We start from the raw sequence: 19485 nt of genomic DNA, 5'->3' as shown, positions 1-19485 counted from the left end.
GTTGAACATCCTCTTTCCTCTCACACACATTGCATTTCAATATACTCTGTACCATCTCTGTGGTGTTGCAATATTGCTTCAAAATGTGTAACCTGTCTTTCTTATTAACTTGTTTTATTTGAGAGACGGGGAAAGAGAGGCTTCCCATCTGCTAGTTCACTCCCCAAATGCCTGGGAGCTGGGAACTCAATCCAGGTCCCCAGTGTGGGTGGCAGATCCCAAGTACTTCAGCCATCACCTGCTGTCTCCCTGGATGTGCCTTAGCAGGAAGCTGGAACTGGGAGTGCATCTGATATGGAATATGGCTGTCCCAAGAAGCAGTTTAACCACTGCACCAAATGCCTGCCCCTCTGGTTTTTTAAAATGTATATTTTTGGGGTGAGGGAAGGTAGGCAATAAGAGACAGTCAATTGCAGAGCACACTGGGTCGCTGCTGCCACTGTTGCCATGGTGGCTAGCCTCTAGGGCCTCAACAAGGCTAGGTCACTCCAGAATGGAAGACAAGCTGATTTGGGAACAAACTAGATCCAGCTTTCTTCAACAATACTACTAGTTACTTGATAATAACAGAACCCAGCTAGGCAAAATTTGCATTGGTATATCATGCCTTATGTGGGAAGGAGAGCAGTTGCTAAGGAAAAGCTGCCACTGTGGTGAAGTTGTCTAGCCTTCCTTCCCAGAAAATTCAGCACAGCACATCAGGACCATCAGCCCACACCAGATAGCAGCATCTTCAGCATGGTTGTGAGCCAGCTTACAGCTGATGAAGACCCTATCATGGTTTTCCACCAGATGCTCCTATTAAAGAACATCAACCATGCTTGGGTTTGCACCAATGACATACTCAGGCTTGCCCTGCACCACGTTGACTGACCTCCACCCAGCCAGGCACCCAGTGCTGTTTCCTCTTCTCTCCTCTTCCTGATACTATTCACAGTCCTCCAGATGCTCCAAATATTATACACAAATGAGTGAGGCTGTGTTGAGAGTAGGAGCAGTACACTGCTGTCCCCAAAGTGTTGTGCATGACGTTTGGACTCTAGACTAGTTGCATCTGACAGGAGAAGTTTGTGTTGTATCAGCACATGCCTTGGAAAGCCTAAGTAATAAAAGGTTTTCCTTATTTCTTTTTAAATCTACTGACAAGTTGCTCCAGTAACCCAAAGAAGTAATACTGCCCAGGTATTGACTTGTTCAGATGTTTCAATGAATCAGGATACAATAAAACCACAAAAACCTTAACAAAATTACATATATATGTGTGTAAAGTTTTTTCCAAATATTTCTATCCATTGGATCAGCAATTCTACCCCTAGCGATTTTCCATACTAAGGAAATCAGAAACATAAAACTTTATGTGTAAAGATTTGTATTCTAATAATGCATATTATTTCCCCAATTGAAAAAAATGGTACATTAAGTATATTTTTCAAAAAAATTTAAATTCAAAATAAACATCTGGTGAAATTTTGAAAAATAGGACAACTGACAAATAAAAATTGAGACCTTCTGTTAAATTTCCCCAGAAACCCACTCCCCAGGTAATTATGGGATTTATCATCAGTGTACAGGATTATAAATAGTAATGCATTCATGTATATATTTATAACAGTAGAAATGGAAAAACACCTATACATAATGTTGAGCAATTTTTTTCCACTTGTAGTATCCTATACATCTTCCCATGGAATTCATTTCCTCGTCCCTCCTGCCTTGGCTTACAGAACTCCCACCAGCTTCAGAGTCAGGCTATCGTCTCCCTGATGCTATTTCTCCTCCCCAACTCTGCAAAGTGTCCTTTATCTAGACCTACAGAGCACCCCAGGCACAGTAATGATCTCATGTTCAACTGTCCTTAGAAAGGATGACACTGACATCAAGCTACTTAGGTTTGAATCCTCATGTAATTTGTTTTCTGTTGCTGTTGTAACAAATTCAGCAGTTTAAAGCAATCCAAATTTATTACTGTATGGCTCTGGAGGTCAACAGTCCCCAAATGAAAGTGTTGACAGGGCTGGGTTCCTGCTGGAGGATCCAGGGGAGAATCTGTCTCCTGGCTTTTCCCTGGGTCTACCATCTGCATTCCTCAGCTGGCGGTCTAAGCTTCTCCCCCCACCCCCGCCCCGCCACTCCCTTCCTCCCTCCCTCTTTCTCACCATCACATTTCCTTCCCTGACTCTGGCATTGTTGTCTCCCACTTACAAGGACCCTGAAACGACATTTAGCCCATCCATATCACCCAAAATAATCTTAACCACCTCAAGATCCTTAACCACATCGGCAAAGTCTCTATTTCCACATAAGTCAATAAGTTAACATCCCATTATGCCATTTAGCCTTACAGATCATTTCCACGTAAGGTAGTAGTCACAGGTTCTTGGGGTTAGGATGTTGACATCTTTAGGGAGCTATTATTCAACCTACCATACCTGGCAATGCCAGCTGGTGAGCAAAATGTGCCTCAGTCTTGACATCTATGAAAAAGAGCAGAGTGATTGTCCCTACTCACAAGGTTGCTATGTGGATTTGGTGAGTCCACCCATGTGAATGGTGCCTGGAATATTGCTATGTTCAGTAGTGCCACCTAATATTGCAACTACAGGGTCACCTCATCACCTTCTTTGCTAGACACAAGACTGCTACTTCCTCGAAGAACAGAGCAGAATTTTACACCACAGAGCATTCCCAGGGCCTAACATGGGTTCTTTTTTTTAAAAATGTATTTAATGAATGCATTCTTACATAGATACAACTTTAGGAATATGGTGGCTCTTTCCCCCATACTCCACCACCACCCCGAGCTCCCATCCCACCTCCCATTCTCTCTCCCATCTCCTTCTTCATTATGGTTCATTTTTAGTATGACTTTATATACAGAGGACAAACTCCATGCTAATAATAGACTTTAACAATTTACACCCATGCACACACACACAACATATAGAGTACAGTTTGGGGAGAGAATTTGCAGTCAATTCTCATATTACAATTCAATAGGAACGGAGGTCCTACATGGGGAGCAAGTGCACAGTGACTACTGTTGTTCCTTTAACAATTAACACTCTTTTTTTATGATGTCAGTGATCACCCGAGGCTCTTGCCATGGGCTTCCAAGGCTATGGAAGGCTTTTGTGGCCATAGACTCCATCGGTATTTGGACACGGCCATAAGCAAATTAGATGTTCTCTCCTCCCTTCAGAGAAGAGTGTTTCCTTCCTTGATGACCCTTTCTTCCCTCTGAGGTCTCAGAGATCCTCCATGTAGGATACTTTTTTTTGTTTTTGTCAGAGTCTTGGCTTTTCCTAACATGAGTTCTGAGATAGATGTTTGTCGGGCTGAATGATTCCACTTAGCAGCCTATGAATTAGCCAGTAAACATGATAGAGAATTTGGAATATGAAAAACATTATCATATTACTTTGCCACATGAAGTGACAAAAACAAATAAAATATGCACAATCACAGTTATTTTTAATATTGCAACGAAAAATTATGCATAAAAATAGACTGGGCGGAAACGTGCTCAAACATGAGTGTATTACTAACAGTGGCGGTTTTGGAGTGGAACAGTGATGGGTGATTTTGATTTTCTTCTTACGCTTTACTTTCAGATTTTGTCTATTGAATATATTAATTTTAAAGATGTAAAAATTATTATAGCTTATTTACACCACCACTCTCCCCACACACACACACACACAACTCTGTTCACTAAACATTAGAGGCAACATTACACATTGAGTTAATTCAGGCTTAGTGCTACTGACTGTGTTACAGTTCTGAGCCCAGCATTTATAATCTGGGTAAACTGAGGCAAGTTGCCATTGGGGAACTTTCTGCTGATTTTACCTCACTGTCCCCACCTGAGAGTGGACAAGGATGAGTGTCTGCTCAAGCGGTTGAAGTGGACTCCAGCAAGATGCTGTCCACAAGGTGCCCAGCACGTGGTGAGGCACGCAAAGGCACTGAATAAGTCAGCCTCTTTTCTCACGGTTTTCATACCGAGAGGATGGTGTCGTCAGCCACACATACGAAGTTATAAGGCAGCATTTGTTCAGAGAAAGGAAGCAGGGAAGACTGGAAACAAAGCCAGTTTGCTGCCTCTCAGAATCAAGAAGACTTATTTCATTTTAACCCCTGCCACTGAAGGATTTACCAAATTTGACAATTAAAGGATACTTGTCAAATAGTCTAGGTTGAGCAATAGAACTCCCCCCCACCTCTTTCCCCAGAATCTCCTATAAATCAATACAAAACAGATCAAAATGACCGCACTGGTAAAATACGGCTCAGACTATTTCTTCTGAGTCTACATCACCCAGAGAAGACTGGAAAACGCTCTACCAACCCAGACCTCACCAACTGGTTCACACATCCTTTGAGGGCTGTGTCACAGGCACCCCCTTGTGGTTTGAGCAGGGAGCCAGGCACCGAGGGTGCACAGGGAATGGCTGTGCCCACGCTCCTGCACGACTTGGCACAGCATTTGTGCAAGTCTCAATCTGCTCCTGAGGAGCTGCACCCCAGGCCGCCGAGTCCTGACTGCCCCTTTGTTTACCCATTTGTCAGCAGGTGGCGGCTGGACGATCCCTTTGATTTCTGTGGCTCAGGCTCAGCAGGCTGAGGCCTGAGCTGAATAAACAGGCTATCATTTGGCCCTGGCAGGATTCCTGGTAGCCGGGCACGGAGAGGTTTAAGGAGGATTAGGTTTAGATTAGAAAAGGGGTTGAATTATTTTTCCCCCTTGTGGTCTCTTAAGTGCCTCGGGGTTTTGTGTGAAGACAGTGGGCTGACAGCCTCAGCTCAGAGGCTCCAGAAATAAAAGCGGTGAGCTTGGTATTCTTTTCTAGAAGGTTTGGCATGTGCTTCTGCTGAGTGTGATTTCTGCTGTGAGGGTCGTGGACTGTTGGGAATTTACTGAAAGCTTGAGATCTTTTCTGTAGGGAACTGGGCTTGCCGTCATGCACACACCCACACACCCACACACACCAGGGATTTTTACTTATTCCTGGAAGCTACAGGAGTTTTATGAGCCTACACAACTCATCAATGGGAGGCTACACTCTTCCCCTTGGTGAGCTTATGAGTGCCCCACCGGTTGCCCTCCTGTGTGTCTCTCTTCAGCGTCCACTGCAGGACCCTGGCTGTCACAAAGCCGCGTTCCCTTGGCAGTCGGGCTTCAGAGAGCACGCTGGGAGCTCTGGCAGTTGCTCTTGTTTATTACATGAAGTCTTGCTCTACTCCCTGGCGACAGCTTACAAACCAAACCAAAACTATGTCATCTCCCAGCGACAAACAGGTTAGAAGAGAGAGGGAAAACAAAACCAAACAAAACAGTGACACCTCTTGAAGGCTCAAATGCTCCCTGGGTTCCTAGGAAGATTTTGTGTTTTCAATGTCTTCCAAAAGCTCTGCCTTCGCTTCTGGGGTCACAGTGGTAGTTTCTGCCCATAACCGACAGAAACTGCAGGTGAATTTTTCTTCCTGTTCTCAGTGGGGGTGGGGGCTCCCCCTACACCATTAAAAAAAAAAGCTAACAGTTTCACTCCCCCAATTAAATAGCTAGTCTCATCTTGGCTGGTTTACTTGGCAAAGACTTCAATGTGTGTAAAAGGGGCTACTTACACTGATTTTTATCATTATATAATGTGTATACCTATAACAATGACATATTGTACCCCATAAATATTATATGTCAATCAAAACTAAAATAAAACAAAAAAGGGGGAATGGGACAGCAATCAGAGAAAGATGAGAGAAGTATTTTCCACTTTTCTGAAAAGCTGTGTGCCATTCACAAGCCATGGATCAGGACCCCAGAGAGCAGAATGGCAGTGAGAGAGGTTGCAGTGCATGGTCTACCACTGCCCTGTTGTGAGCAAGTTATTTAACCTCTCTCAGCCTGAGGTTGCTCCAGGATTAAAATGGAACCTGCTGCATAAGGTGGTAGAGAAGATTCAGTGAGAAAGTTGGCAAGGTGGTTAGTAGGGCTCTGATTCCAACTGGACATTCAGGAACTGTTTATCATTAATATTATAAACAGAGTTATCCCCCAATGGAATGTGATTTTTCCTTCTAGAAATATCATCTATGGGGCTACAGTTGTGGCATAGCAAGTAAAGCAGACACCTGTGATGCTGGCATCCCACATGAACACCGGTTCGAGACCTGGCTGCTCCACTTCTGATCCAGCTCCCTGCTAATGTGCCTGAGAAAGCAGCAGAGGATGGCCCAAGTGCTCAGGCCCCTGCCACCCACATGGGAGATCCATAAGAAGCTCCTGACTCCTAGCTTTGGCCTGGCCCAGCCCCAGCTGTTGCAGCCATTTGGGGGAGTGAACCAGAAGATGGAAGATCTCTGTCTCTTCCTTTCTCTGTGTAACTCTGACTTTCAGATAAATAAATAAGTCTTTAAAAAAAAAGAGAGAGAAATATCTACAGTTGCTAAGGTCTGAATGTGTTCCTTCCAAATTCATATGTTGAAATCTAATCCCCTGTGTGATGGCATGCACAGGTGATCAGATTGTGAGTGGAGTCCTCATGAATGGAATTAGTCCCATAGAGACATCAGAGAGCACCTTGTCCCTTGCCACTATTGAGCACACATCAAGAGGTACCATCTATGAGCCAGAAGATGGGCCCTCAGCAGACACTAAATCTGCTGGTACCTTGGTCTTGGACTTCCCAGTCTCTGGAACTGAGCAGGTATCCAGTCTACGATGTTTTGCTACAAAAGCCAAAACTAAGACAAGTACATTAAGTACAAACATTTTGTCCGATGTTGATCAACTTATTAGGTGGCCTCATTTTAGAGTCCTAATAATAGAAGATCCTAATAGAAACTTCGAAGATTTTTTTTTTTAATTTCTTTGAAAGGAGGGGAGGGAGAGAGAGACAAAGAGAGAGAAATAGGAGAGAGCTATATCTCCCATCTACAGGTTCACTTCCCAAATGCCTTCAACAGCCAGGACTGGACCAGGCTGAATCCAGGAACCAAAAATTCCATCTGGATCTTCCACATAGGTGGCAGGGACTCAAGCACTTGAGCCATCACCTGCTGCCTCCCAGAATGCATTAGCAGAAACTGGACCAGCAGCAAAATAGCTGAGACTCAAACCAGTCATTCTGATATGGGATGCCAGTGTACCAGGCTGTGGCTTAACCCACTGTATTACAACACCCACCCTTATTCGAATGTTTAAATAAGACTCACTGCACAAAGTAAGGGAACTTGATGTATCCAACTTAAGTCTACCTACAAGGTAAATATGTTAAAAACATTCAGCCTCAGCTCTTCACTTTTTTTTTTTTTAAGATTTATTTATTTGAAAGACAGAGTTACAGAGAGGCAGAGGCAGAGAGAGAGGTCTTCTATCCCCTGGTTCACTCCCCAAATGGCTGCAATGGCCAGAGCTGTGCTGATCTGAAGCCTGGAGCCAGGAGTCTCCTCTGGGTCTCCCACATGGGTGCAGGGACCCAAGGACTTGGGCCATCCTCTACTGCTACCCCAGTCCATAGCAGAGAGCTGGATCAGAAGTGGAGCAGCACGGACTCCAACTGGTGCCCATATGGGATGCCGACACTGCAGGTGGCAGCTTTACCCTACTAGACCACAGTGCTGCCCCAGTTCTTTTAATGTCACTGTCATATCAGCAAAGACAGGTATAGGTTTCTCCGAGTTAGCCCTTGTTGGCATACTTTCCATACGCTAGCGGATGTCCAGAGTGACTGACCTAGTTTAATCCTTTCAATAACCCTCCAATTAGGTATTATTATCATTGCGATTGTATAGATGGCTCAGAGAAGCTAAGCCAATGGCCCAGATCACAGTGCTTGTAAATAGGAGAGCTGATAGTAAATTCCAAGCCTCCTGCCTTATGTAGCTTTGGTCTCTCCAATTTTTTTATGAGAATGCATTGATTCTCTTTACACTCCCCAAAATAACCATTTTCACTTGAGAAGCTCCCCCTTGCTTGCTTTGCTAGGCCCGATGGCTTGCCCCCTGCAACAGCCTTAGAAGGCTTAATGCTATCCAGAGCAAACTCAGCTTCAAATTTATTTAAAGCAGCCTTCACGTTGTTTGTGAAACTCTTGGATAATTTGGTTTTTAACCTCCATGCAGAAGAAAACTTTGTAAGTGCACACATCCTTCAGCACTCAGTAGGAGGAGAAGTAATAATGGTCACTTAGGTCATCTGTAATGTTTGCTATTAAACATTAGAGACAGTTCCTAAAGCCATGTTCAGACTCACAGGATAGCACTTTTATAAGAAACAAAACCACAAGTTTACCTTCTCCTTTCTATTGGCCACAAGTAAATGTTGGATCTGAACTAAACTTTATTAATGCCTTACCTTATTATAAAAGTGAATTTCCTTGCAGGAAATTCAGAAAACGCTAAAGAAGCCAATAAAATAGGATCACATATCTTAGTGTTTGATCTGGGCCAAGATTCAAAGTTCACTTGGCCTTGAACAATACCTATGCAATTATTTTTATGAAGAACTAAAAAGAAAAACCTTGAGGCTGGTGCTGTGGCACAGCAGGTTAAAGTCCTGGCCTGAAGCGCCCGCATCCCATATGGGACCAGTTCTAGTCCCATCCAGCTCTCTGCTATGGCCTAGGAAAGCAGTAGAAGATGGCTCAAGTGCTTGGGCCCCTGCACCCACTTGGGAGACCCGGAAGAAGCTTCTGACTCCTGGCTTTGGATCGTTGTGGCCACCTGGGGAGTGAATCAGTGGATGGAAGACCTCTCTCTTTCTCTACCTCTCTCTGTCTCTACCTCTCTCTGTAACTCTGTTTTTCAAATAGATAAAATAAATCTTTAAAAAAAAAGACCTTGTTTTTCTAGGACATTTTAAGATATTTCACTGGGAGTTATTTTAAAGCAGTCAAGTTAGAAATATTTTTTCCGGCCAGCACCGTGGCTTAACAGGCTAATCCTCCGCCTTGCGGCACCGGCACACTGGGTTCTAGTCCCGGTTGGGGCGCCGGATTCTATCCCGGTTGCCCCTCTTCCAGGCCAGCTCTCTGCTGTGGCCCGGGAAGGCAGTGGAGGATGGCCCAAGTTCTTGGGCCCTGTACCCACATGGGAGACCAGGAGAAGCACCTGGCTCCTGGCTTCGGATCAGCGAGATGCGCCGGCTGCAGCGGCCATTGGAGAGTGAACCAATGGCAAAAAGGAAAACCTTTCTCTCTGTCTCTCTCTCTCACTGTCCACTCTGCCTGTCAAAAAAAAATTTTTTTTTCCTCTGTTTCTAATTGTTATAGGTGTCTCTATGGAATTGTTGAAAGTATGTCTAAGGTGTTCGTGAATGCTCTCTATTGTATGGGAAATCAGATTCTGCCTTCTTTATCTTAGAAAATCACCTGGAATCTTGAGATTTTAAAGCTGTGGCTTTAAAGATTTAAGTATGGGGCAAAGCATTTGATGCCGTTAACATGCTGCTTGGGATGCAAGCATTCCATATCGGAGTACCTGGGTTCCAGTCACCACTTCACTCCAATTCCTGCTTCCTGCTAATGTGCACCATGGCAGAGAGTCAGAGAGAGGGAAGGAGGGAGGGAGGGAGAGGGAGAGGGAGACAGAGACAGAGACAGAGAGAGAAATAGAGAGACAAAGAGACAAATAGGCACACAGAGATCTCCCATCTGCTGGTTCACTTTCCAAATGCCTATAACAGCCATGGCTAGGCCAGGCCAGAGTTAGAGCCCAAAACTCAATCCAGGTCTCCCATATAGGTGGCAGGGACTCAAGTACTTGAACTACCACCGGCACCCACCTCCCAGGGTGCACATTAATAGAAAGCTGGACTACACAAAAAAGGTCAGGACTTGAAATGAGGCCCTCTGACATGGGGGGAGGGCATCCCAAATCATGTCTTTGCACCTGCCTGTGTTCTTTATTTTAAACAGTATATGTTACCATGTTGTCTATGGGTCTAAGTTCTGCAAAATGGTTTTACATTTACAATGCACAATTTGAGAGGCATTCATTGCTTGGGTAATTACTTATTTATTTGCTGATCAGAGAACCTCATCACAAATATGATTTTTTATTGAAAGAAAAATGTGATATATAAGTATGAGTAGTTTCAGATCATTGTTAGCTTTGTCATTGACTGAAAATCTGACATTTAGATTTGTGGTTATGGCTCATCTCTAACTTATATCATCCTTCCTTTTGTGTTAGTGATTTGCTATCTTATACTGAAAAAGATTCTGGATGATAGATCAGCATTGCCAAGCAATGCCAAAAGAACATGGTATAAGTTTATTGTATTGTACTTGTAACATATTAGAAACATCTTGAATTAAGCATGTGAGATTTTATTCTTAGGGCCTTTCAAATAACTGACATCTCCTTTCCACAGTAACATTCAGCAATCAACCAATCTTTTTTAAGCAAGCAAAAAGCCTAGATATTGTAGGAAAAGTGCTTACTGTATAAAACACAAAAGATAAGCAGTTATGATACCAGACTTTGTGACCTTTGCCCTTTGTCTTTTCCACTGACTCCTCTGAATATTTCTAGCTTTTTCTTTTTAAATTCAGACATCTGACCTGTTATTTTTTGTCATTGTCTTTACTATGACTGTTGTTTCAAGTTGATTCTCTTAGGGTGGTGGAGCTCCATGTAAATTATGACTTGTGACATCCTGGCTTGTGTTTATGACATTCTATTTTTTTCCAATATGAAGTACTATTGACCTCATTTTTAATATTTGAATAAAATGCTTTTATGCTTCAAACCTGGATTTTGATCTTTGTGTGCTATATTTTAATAATCTTCAGTAACAGATACGGAGAACCAGAGATGAGATAGACAAAAAAAAGATGCCAGAAATATAGTGGTGGCCGCCATGACTCAACAGTAGGGCTGTGCAAGGAGATGCAGGTAGCTGCTAGAATAGTGGGGTGTTTGGGCCGGTGCAGTGGCTTAACAGGCTAATCCTCTGCCTTGCGGCGCCGGCACACCGGGTTCTAGTCCCGGTTGGGGCGCCGGATTCTATCCCGGTGGCCCCTCTTCCAGGCCAGCTCTCTGCTATGGCCCGGGAAGGCAGTGGAGGATGGCCCAAGTCCTTGGGCCCTGCACCCACATGGGAGACCAGGAGAAGCACCTGGCTCCTGCCTTCGGATCAGCGCAATGTGCCGGCCACAGCGGCCATTGGAGGGTGAACCAACAGCAAAAAGGAAGACCTTTCTCTCTGTCTCTCTCTCTCTCACTATCCACTCTGCCTGTCAAAAAAAAAAAAAAAAAAAAAAAAGAATAGTGGGGTGTTTGGACAGTCACTGTGAGTCATTGCCTGACCTAGAAATACCTCCATGGCACCTCGGAGTCTAGGAAAAGGGTCATCTTTGAGTTCATAGTAACAAGGTCTGCTTTTTCAAGAACATGAGGAAAGACCAAAGGCCCTCTTATCTACTTTTAATTATATCTATGTGTGTATTTCTAGCATTACAGTAGTTAATAAAATCAGTGCCTATATGTGTGCATATATATATATATATATAAAATGTCAATAATTTTAGTCATTTTCATGTTAGCATGATTACAGCACTATAGTTTGAGTTTGCAAACTAATAAAACTGATATCCCCTTAAGGACATACTTAGTTTTCCCAAAGTTTCCAACTTGATTCTGTTTAAATTAATATTGAAAGTTGTAATTATATTACAAAATTAGTTTCCCAAAAGGTTTTTTAGTCCAGCTCCCTATATCCTAGAAGGTTTCAATTATTTATCTTATGGAGACCTTAGGCTCTGTAATTTTCATTAAAATTAATACTATTAATTGCTTGGTGGTCTAGCCCTCCACTGAATAACCCATTTTCTGGCATATCTTCTTAAACAGTAATGGGACTTTCTGTTCAAGCAATGTAAGCTGGACGTTTTAAAAGTTAATATTATTCTTGAACCATCCTCAGCAAAAAAAGAAAAAGGACCATTTCTCTCTCCACCTTCTTCCCTTCTTGTCTTCCCTTCCTTCTTCCTTAATTTGCACCTAATTGAGGGGAACTACATGAATCCTGAACATGAACCATGTGGCTAGTGACTTAGTATTCTGTTACCAACACTGTAACTTTCATCTGTACCTGGGTGGGGACCTAGCAAACTTGCACAAAATGACATGGAAAACCATCTCACGGGAAAAGCATAGGCTTTGGATTTAGATGCATTTTTTTAAAAAATTTATTTATTTATTTTAAAGGCAGAGGTACAGTGTAGGGGAGGGGGAGAGAATCTTCCATCTGCTGGCTCACTCCCCAAATAGCAGCAATGACTGGCTAGAGCTGGGCCAGTCTGAAGCCAGGAGCCAGGAGCCAGGAGCTCCCTCTGGTCTCCCACATGGGTGCAGGACCTCAAGGGCTTGGACCATCTTTTGCTGCCTTTCTAGGCACATTAGCAGGGAGCTGGATCAGAAATGGAGTAGCTGGGACTCGAACCGACGCCCATATGGGATGCTGGCACTGCAGGTGACGGCTTTACCCACTGACCCCTTAGATGCATTTTTATCTGAATATTGCTTTTCCTTGGTACCTACTGTGATTTTAGATAGCCTAATACTTACACAGTTTAAACGTGTAAAAGGCAGAAAACAATAGCTAACTAATGAATTGGTGATGAGGATTAAATTAAATAAGAAACACATGTAATGCTTCTAAAATAATGCTTTCATCTGGTAGACATTCTATACATGAACCTCAAGTTACTAGATAATCTCTCAAATATTTTAACAATTCTCATTAAACCTCTTTCATTATTCTTCCCTAGTAACTTATCAGAAACAATAAGCTTTTCTTTATATAAGAATCCCTCTTTCAAGAAGAGAATGACTCCTTTCTCTGTACTATCAACAATTATTCCTTATTCATCTTGTACAGCCAAAGAAACATACAACAATTAAGACAGATAAAGAGAGAAATCAGGAAGCTCTGTCTTTGCTTGGGTTGACAGAAGTAGCTGTGAGATTTCAAAGAATAACAACATTGTAAGTAGAGTGAATTAGAAGATTAAACTGCAAAAGATCCAAGAAGGTAAGATGAAGTTATATAAAGATAGCTTCTGGAAGATGTAAGATGAAATTCAGGCAAGGTGTTCTGATGTATTGGCAAAATGGAAGATACTTCTGGACCTAATCCTAGTAATCACTTATTCTTAGAAACAATTATAAAGCAACACATCTATTCAGGAGATTGTCTAAGAAGGTCAGTTCAAAAGAGGCACTGAAAGAATGTGATTAATGATATCAAAGGTGAGGGACAGGGGAGACCAGATGATGAGGAGGTTGTACCATTCCCAGACACCTTCTGAGCATGTCATGTCTGTTTCTCAGAGCAGCTCTGACAGACGGGAACCTCCTCCAGCATTACCATTACTTCATCAATGCAGAACTAAAGCTCAGGCACAGGTAAGTGACTTGCCCAAGAGTCACACAGTTCATAAAGGATGAGACCAGGAATTGAACATCGATCTTCCAATTCTAAGTCTCTCTCTTGTTTTTACAACTTATTTATTTATTTGAAAGGCAGAATTACGAAGGGGGAGAGAGGGAAAGAGAGAGAGAATGAATGAATCTTCCTTCTACTGGTTCTCTTCCCAAATGGCAGAAATAGCCAGGGCTTCCTGGCTTTGGCCTGGCTCAGCCCCAGTCATTGCAGCCACTTGAAACATTAGAGGGAAGATCTGATCTCTCTCGCTCTCTCTGTAACTCTGCCTTTCAAATAAATAATAATATATAAAATTACACACATATACTTTCCCTGAGGGATATATGTATATATTTATAAATTATATACATATATGTATATTTCCCTGAGGGATCTATATATTGCCAGTTCTGGAAGAGATTTCTGACAAGCACACCTATATTAACACCAACTAGGACTTGAGCCCAAACCTTTATTGGGTTTCCTATCCTGGTTACCTCAGCTAGGCTATTTTTTCATTTCTGGATAATAAGAACTCATCACTACAGAGGAAAAACCACTCCAACTCAATTATTTTACCTTGTTCTCACCACACATATCATTTCTGACACCATTGTTGACACCATCAGTTCCACAGCAGCAGGTGCCACCTAGGTATCCTCTAACCCAACTCAGTAGCAGCATTATCTACCTGGAGATCGCATCAGACCCCACAGGCTCAATCCCCAAGTCTGCCCTCCTCCACTCCACCTGTCAACCTCAAGTCCCAGGTTGTTTCATCTGTGCTTCTAACCCGCCTGCTGTAAATCGGGCTTCCCACAAGCCTTTTCTCAGGTTTGATTCATTGCTCAAGCAGCTCACAGAACTCAGGGAACATTTACTTATATTCACCTGTAAATTCAAGTATTTACAAAAGATACATGCGGCTCTCCTCCAGCTGCCCAAGCTGCCAAAAGGAAAGATGGACAAGAGAATGAAGGTGGCCCAGGCCCCTCCTGCTGTGAAGAAGCAGGAAGTCAAGGAGGTGGTAAATTACTTATTTGAGAAAAGGCCTGGGACCTTCAGCACTGGACAGGACATCCAACCTAACAGGGATCTTACCCATTTTGGCAAATGAACCTGCCACATCTGGCTGCAGCCACAGAGGGCCATCCCATATAAGCAGCTGAAAGTGCCTCCTGCCAGCAGCCAGTTCACTCAGATCTTGGACCGCCAGTCACTCAACTGCTGAAGCTGACCCACAAGTACAAACCAGGGATGTAACAAGAGAAGCAGAAACTGTTGACTTGGGCCAAGAACACAGCAGCTGGCAGAGGGTATGTCCCCACCAAGAGAATGCCTGGCCTCTGAGCAGGAGTCAACCCTGTCAACAGACTGGTGAAGAATAAGAAGGCTCAACTGGTGGTGACTGCACATGACTTGAATTCCATCGATTTGATTGCCACCTTGCCTACCCCCTGTTGTAAGAAGGGGGTTCCCCACTGCATTATCAAGGGAAAGGCAAAGCTAGAGTGCCTGGTCCACAGGAAGACCTGCACCACTGACACGTTCACACTGACGAACTTGCAAGACAAAGGGGCTCTGGCTAAGCTGGTGGAAGCCATCAGGATCATCTGTGATGACAGATATAAAGAAATCTGCCACCACCGGGGAGGCAACATTCTGGAGCCCAAATCTGTGGCTCCCATTGCCAAGCAGAAAAAGGCCAAGGATAAAGAGCTCACCACAAACCTGAGATAAATGTATGGTGTCGAGTTTCCTGCACATAAATAATAAAGATTCTCCTCCAAAAAAAAAAAAAAAATGAGCGATACAGGTGAAGAACTGTACAGGGCAAGCTGTGGGGAAAGGGTGCAGAGCTTCTATACCCTTTCTGGACCCCACCCTTCAGCAGTCTCCACATATTCAGCTCTCTGGAAGTTCCCTGTCTGGGTTTTATAGAGACTTTATTGCATAGACATGATCGAAGCACTGACAAGTGTATGAAAATGTAATCCTACAGAAAGGATATGATCACATGCTGGTAGAGTGTGCTGGGAAATCCAGCAAGGCCTGTCTGTCCAAGATGCTTCTTGGGCTCTCTCAGCAGCATTCCTTCCTCTTGGGTATGGGGTAGGACCCCTTCTTAAATGAGATCTTAAGATTTACTCTCAGATAAGATAGATCAGAGAATTCCTTTTTATGGCCAGCTCCAAGACAGAAAGCTGGGGGAAATATGAGAGTATACCACCTGCCTTGGGGAAGAGAAATTCTCATTTCAATGGCTTGCCTAGGAGAAGGAGCTATGAGCCAAAAACTGGGAATAAAAATATGTGTGAATGTAATATAATATCACAAGGACTCAGTATATTAGGAACCCAAATTTAAAAGGCTTGATTATTTTACTAAAAAAATCACATGGACATTTGCCTGCAATTTTGCAGGAAATTTAAAAAATGAAATTTTCCAGATATAATTTATGCACTAAACTATGGATCAGTTGTTGCAGCAGAGCTTCTTTGTACCCAAACAAGATCCAGCCCCGCACTGTTGAGTTGTAAGACTCCTTATTTCTCTTGTGTAAACCAATTTGAATTGGGCTTGTTCTCACTGGCTAAAAAGCAATGAAAGGGCCAAATTATTTTCTATAAGAAAAGAAGAAGGGTTTTTCTTCTCTTAGAAGAGAATGGGCAAAGAAGGCGGAAATGAAGACAGGGAGGCTGGAGCCTGAATTGTTACAGAAAAATGACTGAAAGTCTTGTATTTTAAGGACAGTGTGATGGACACTGTATTCTTGATTTCTTAAAATTACCTATTCTTTTTATTTAAAGATACATTTATTTATTTGAAAGGCAGAGTGAAAGAGCAAGAGGGAAAGACGGAGATCTTCCATCTGCTGGTTCACTCCTCAAATGGCTACATTAGCCAGGGACTCCATCCGGGTCTCCCACATGGATGGCAGGTCCCCAAGCACATGCACCATCTTCCGCTGCCTTCCCAGACATAAAACCAGGAATCTGGTTCAGAAGTGGAGTAGTGAGGATTCAAACCAGCACTTGGATGTGGGATGCAAACATCCCAAGAGATGGCTCAGTCTGCTGTGCCACAATGCCTGCCTCTGTATTTTTGTTTTTTATATTCTATGTAAAATAACTTTCGCCTTCCAAAAACTCTAGTAAAGTCAGCTATATAACAGGATGCTGTATGAATGTGAATGTTTATGTATAAGTGGGGGAGAGAAAGAGAGAGAGAGAGGAGGAGGAAGAGAAGGAGGGAGGAGAGAAAGTAGAGGGGAGGAGGGAAAGAAGAAAGAAAAGAGGAGGGAAGAAGAAAGAAGACAAACTGGATTCTATATTGTATTGACGTTGTACCAAATAAAGAAAACCAAAAGGCAATAAAGAGATGACCACTAAACTTCAAAAGTACAGACTAGGAGCTTGGAGCCACAGCTGCCCATTGGAATGTAAGCCTTGTGGAAATGTATAGAATTGTTGAGGAATGCCTTGGGCTCTCCACAAGTCATGGGTTAGAGTTTTGAGCCTATCTCCTCTAGATTTTAAGGGGCAGGGTGGCCTCAACTAACTATGGTTCAAGTTATCTCTAAGTCTTTATTTGATAATAACACACTTCCTAGTAAGAGGTCTTTAAATTATTTATTTTCATTTTATTTGAAATAGAGAGAGAGAGAATCTTCAATCTGCTCATTCAATTCCCAAATGCCTACAACAGCAGAGGCTGGGTCAGGCCAAAATTGAGAGCCTGGATCTCAATCTCCATCCGGGTCTCTTATGTAGATGTCAATGACTCAAGTACGTGAGCCATCACCCACTGACTCCCGGGGTGCACGTTAGCAGAAAGTTGCAGTCAGAAAGGGAGCAAAGAGAAGGCGCCGCGGCTCACTAGGCTAATCCTCCGCCTTGCGGCGCCGGCACACCGGGTTCTAGTCCCAGTAGGGGCGCCGATCCTGTCCCGGTTGCCCCCCTTCCAGGCCAGATCTCTGCTGTGGCCAGGGAGTGCAGTGGAGGATGGCCCAAGTGCTTGGGTCCTGCACCCCATGGGAGACCAGGACAAGCACCTGGCTCCTGCCATCGGATCAGCGCGATGTGCCGGCCACAGCGCGCCAGCCGCGGCGGCCATTGGAGGATGAACCAACAGCAAAGGAAGACCTTTCTCTCTGTCTCTCTCTCACTGTCCACTCTGCCTGTCAAAAAAAAAGAAAAAAAAGAAAGGGAGCAAAGACTATGGAATGCAGGTCTCCCAAATAATGTTTTTTTATTTTTATTTTTTGCCAGGCAGTGCTAGACAATGAGAGAGAGAGACAGAGAGAAAGGTCTTCCTTTGTCAGTTGGTTCACCCCCCAAGCGGCCACTATGGCCGGTGCTTTGCGGCTGCGCGCTGCGCCGATCGGAAGCCAGGAGCCAGGTGCTTCCTCCTGGTCTCCCATGCGGGTGCAGGGCCCAAGCACTTGGACCATCTTCCACTGCCTTCCCAGGCCACAGCAGAGAGCTGGCCTGGAAGAGGAGCAACCGGGACAGAACTGGCGCCCCAACCGGGACTAGAACCTGGGGTGATGGCGTCACAGATGGAGGATTAGCCCAGTGAGCCGCAGTGCCAGCCCCAAATAATGTGTTAACTGTGCTGAACCAGTCCCCTTAGTAAGCATTTTTTCAAGCAATTCTAACTTCAGATTGGTTAAACAGGAACCAAAAGGCAAACAAAAAATCTACATACAGAGTAATAAACAAACTCTTGAAAAATATCTTGAAATAAGGAACTTCAAAATTAACAAACTCTTTCTACTTTAGTGATTTTCTTTTTGAGAAGTCAGCTTCCCAACTCCCAAATATATCAAAAGAAAAATAAAATGCATACTTTTTAGTAGCTCCCTGTGGGAAATACTAAGTCCACATGAACTTAACTCACCTGAAGTTCTCCAAGGTTACTAGTCAGCCCCAGATAATATTTATTACTTCATATCACCACCTCCTCTACCTTGCAATTTTTTCCATTTGGTTAGCTTCTATTAAATCCTAAATAAATTAGATGTGCTGTGAGGTATACACTATATAGCAGGCCTTCAGAACTTGTCAGTAAGGAGAAAACATACCTTGGTCAATACATTAAAATATATATATATATATATTCAATACATTCTCCAAAGGCTAATTCCAATTGCAAGAAAACACCAGCATATATAACAGAAAGAAAAGAAACAAGATATTACGTCTGGGTTTCCCAGGGAAACAGACCCTGTGATAGGAATTAGCATGCAAATTAGGTTATTAGAGTGTGTTCTTGAGATCAAAACCCGTGGAAAGAAAAGGAAGGGGAAGGGGGTGGGGGGGAGAAAGCAGCACTGGCCAGAGATAGCAGTGCAGAGACCTTCTACAATCAAGGCTTTGGGTGACTGTGGGAAGAAACAGTTGTTCTGAGTTGGGAGGGGAAAGCTGGACCTTTAAATCTTGCCTGGACAAATCACTGGATGCTGACTGCCCCAGAAAGGGTGTGACTCTGGGTTAGCCAACTCTGAGCACTGTGAGCTGACATCCTTCCTAGGATAAGGTGGACAAATAAGTCCCACCGTGCTCAACAGGAGCTCTGAAGGGCATGGCGCACAGCTCCCAAACCATTCAAAATTGCGTAAGATTTCGGAATTCAACTAATCTGGTGATACCCTAGACATATGAGAGTACTTCATAAAGCTCATGGAAAAAAAAAATTAAAAGATCAGCTTGTATTAGTACCAAAAAAAAAAAAAAAAAAAAGAAAAAAAAACCACTTAAGATCTATGCCTACAAGGCAGAAAATTGTGGAAAAGGCAAATTATTTCTAAAAAATGCTTGGGGAATTAAAAAATTTTGTACCAGAATTACCTTATCTTTTAGTACTGCTTTCCATGAACTTTTTGAAGTGCTCTCATATTAATTATCCCTTTCTTTTGGGGGATGGGATTGACCTGTATAGGTTTTCTCTGAGCAGGATTCCTCTCTTTATTTAGTCACCTGATTAATCCATGTGATAAAGTTTCCCCAGAGGAGAAAGAATTAGCCAGAAAACCATCACTATGGCAGTGGGGC

General features: G+C 43.3%; 2 pseudogenes; both read left to right on the top strand.

Annotated features, from left to right (window-relative positions):
* The first annotated feature begins 493 nt into the window (after positions 1–493).
* LOC133771039 (nuclear transport factor 2-like) lies at positions 494–873 on the top strand (annotated as a pseudogene).
* A 1581-nt stretch (positions 874–2454) lies between these two features.
* On the top strand, positions 2455–15169 carry LOC133771038 (large ribosomal subunit protein eL8-like; annotated as a pseudogene).
* Positions 15170–19485: the final 4316 nt, after the last annotated feature.

The sequence above is a fragment of the Lepus europaeus genome, chromosome 12 (assembly GCF_033115175.1).
Source record: "Lepus europaeus isolate LE1 chromosome 12, mLepTim1.pri, whole genome shotgun sequence".
NCBI classification, from domain to species: Eukaryota; Metazoa; Chordata; class Mammalia; order Lagomorpha; family Leporidae; genus Lepus; species Lepus europaeus.
This window is presented reverse-complemented; position numbering and strand designations above follow the sequence as displayed.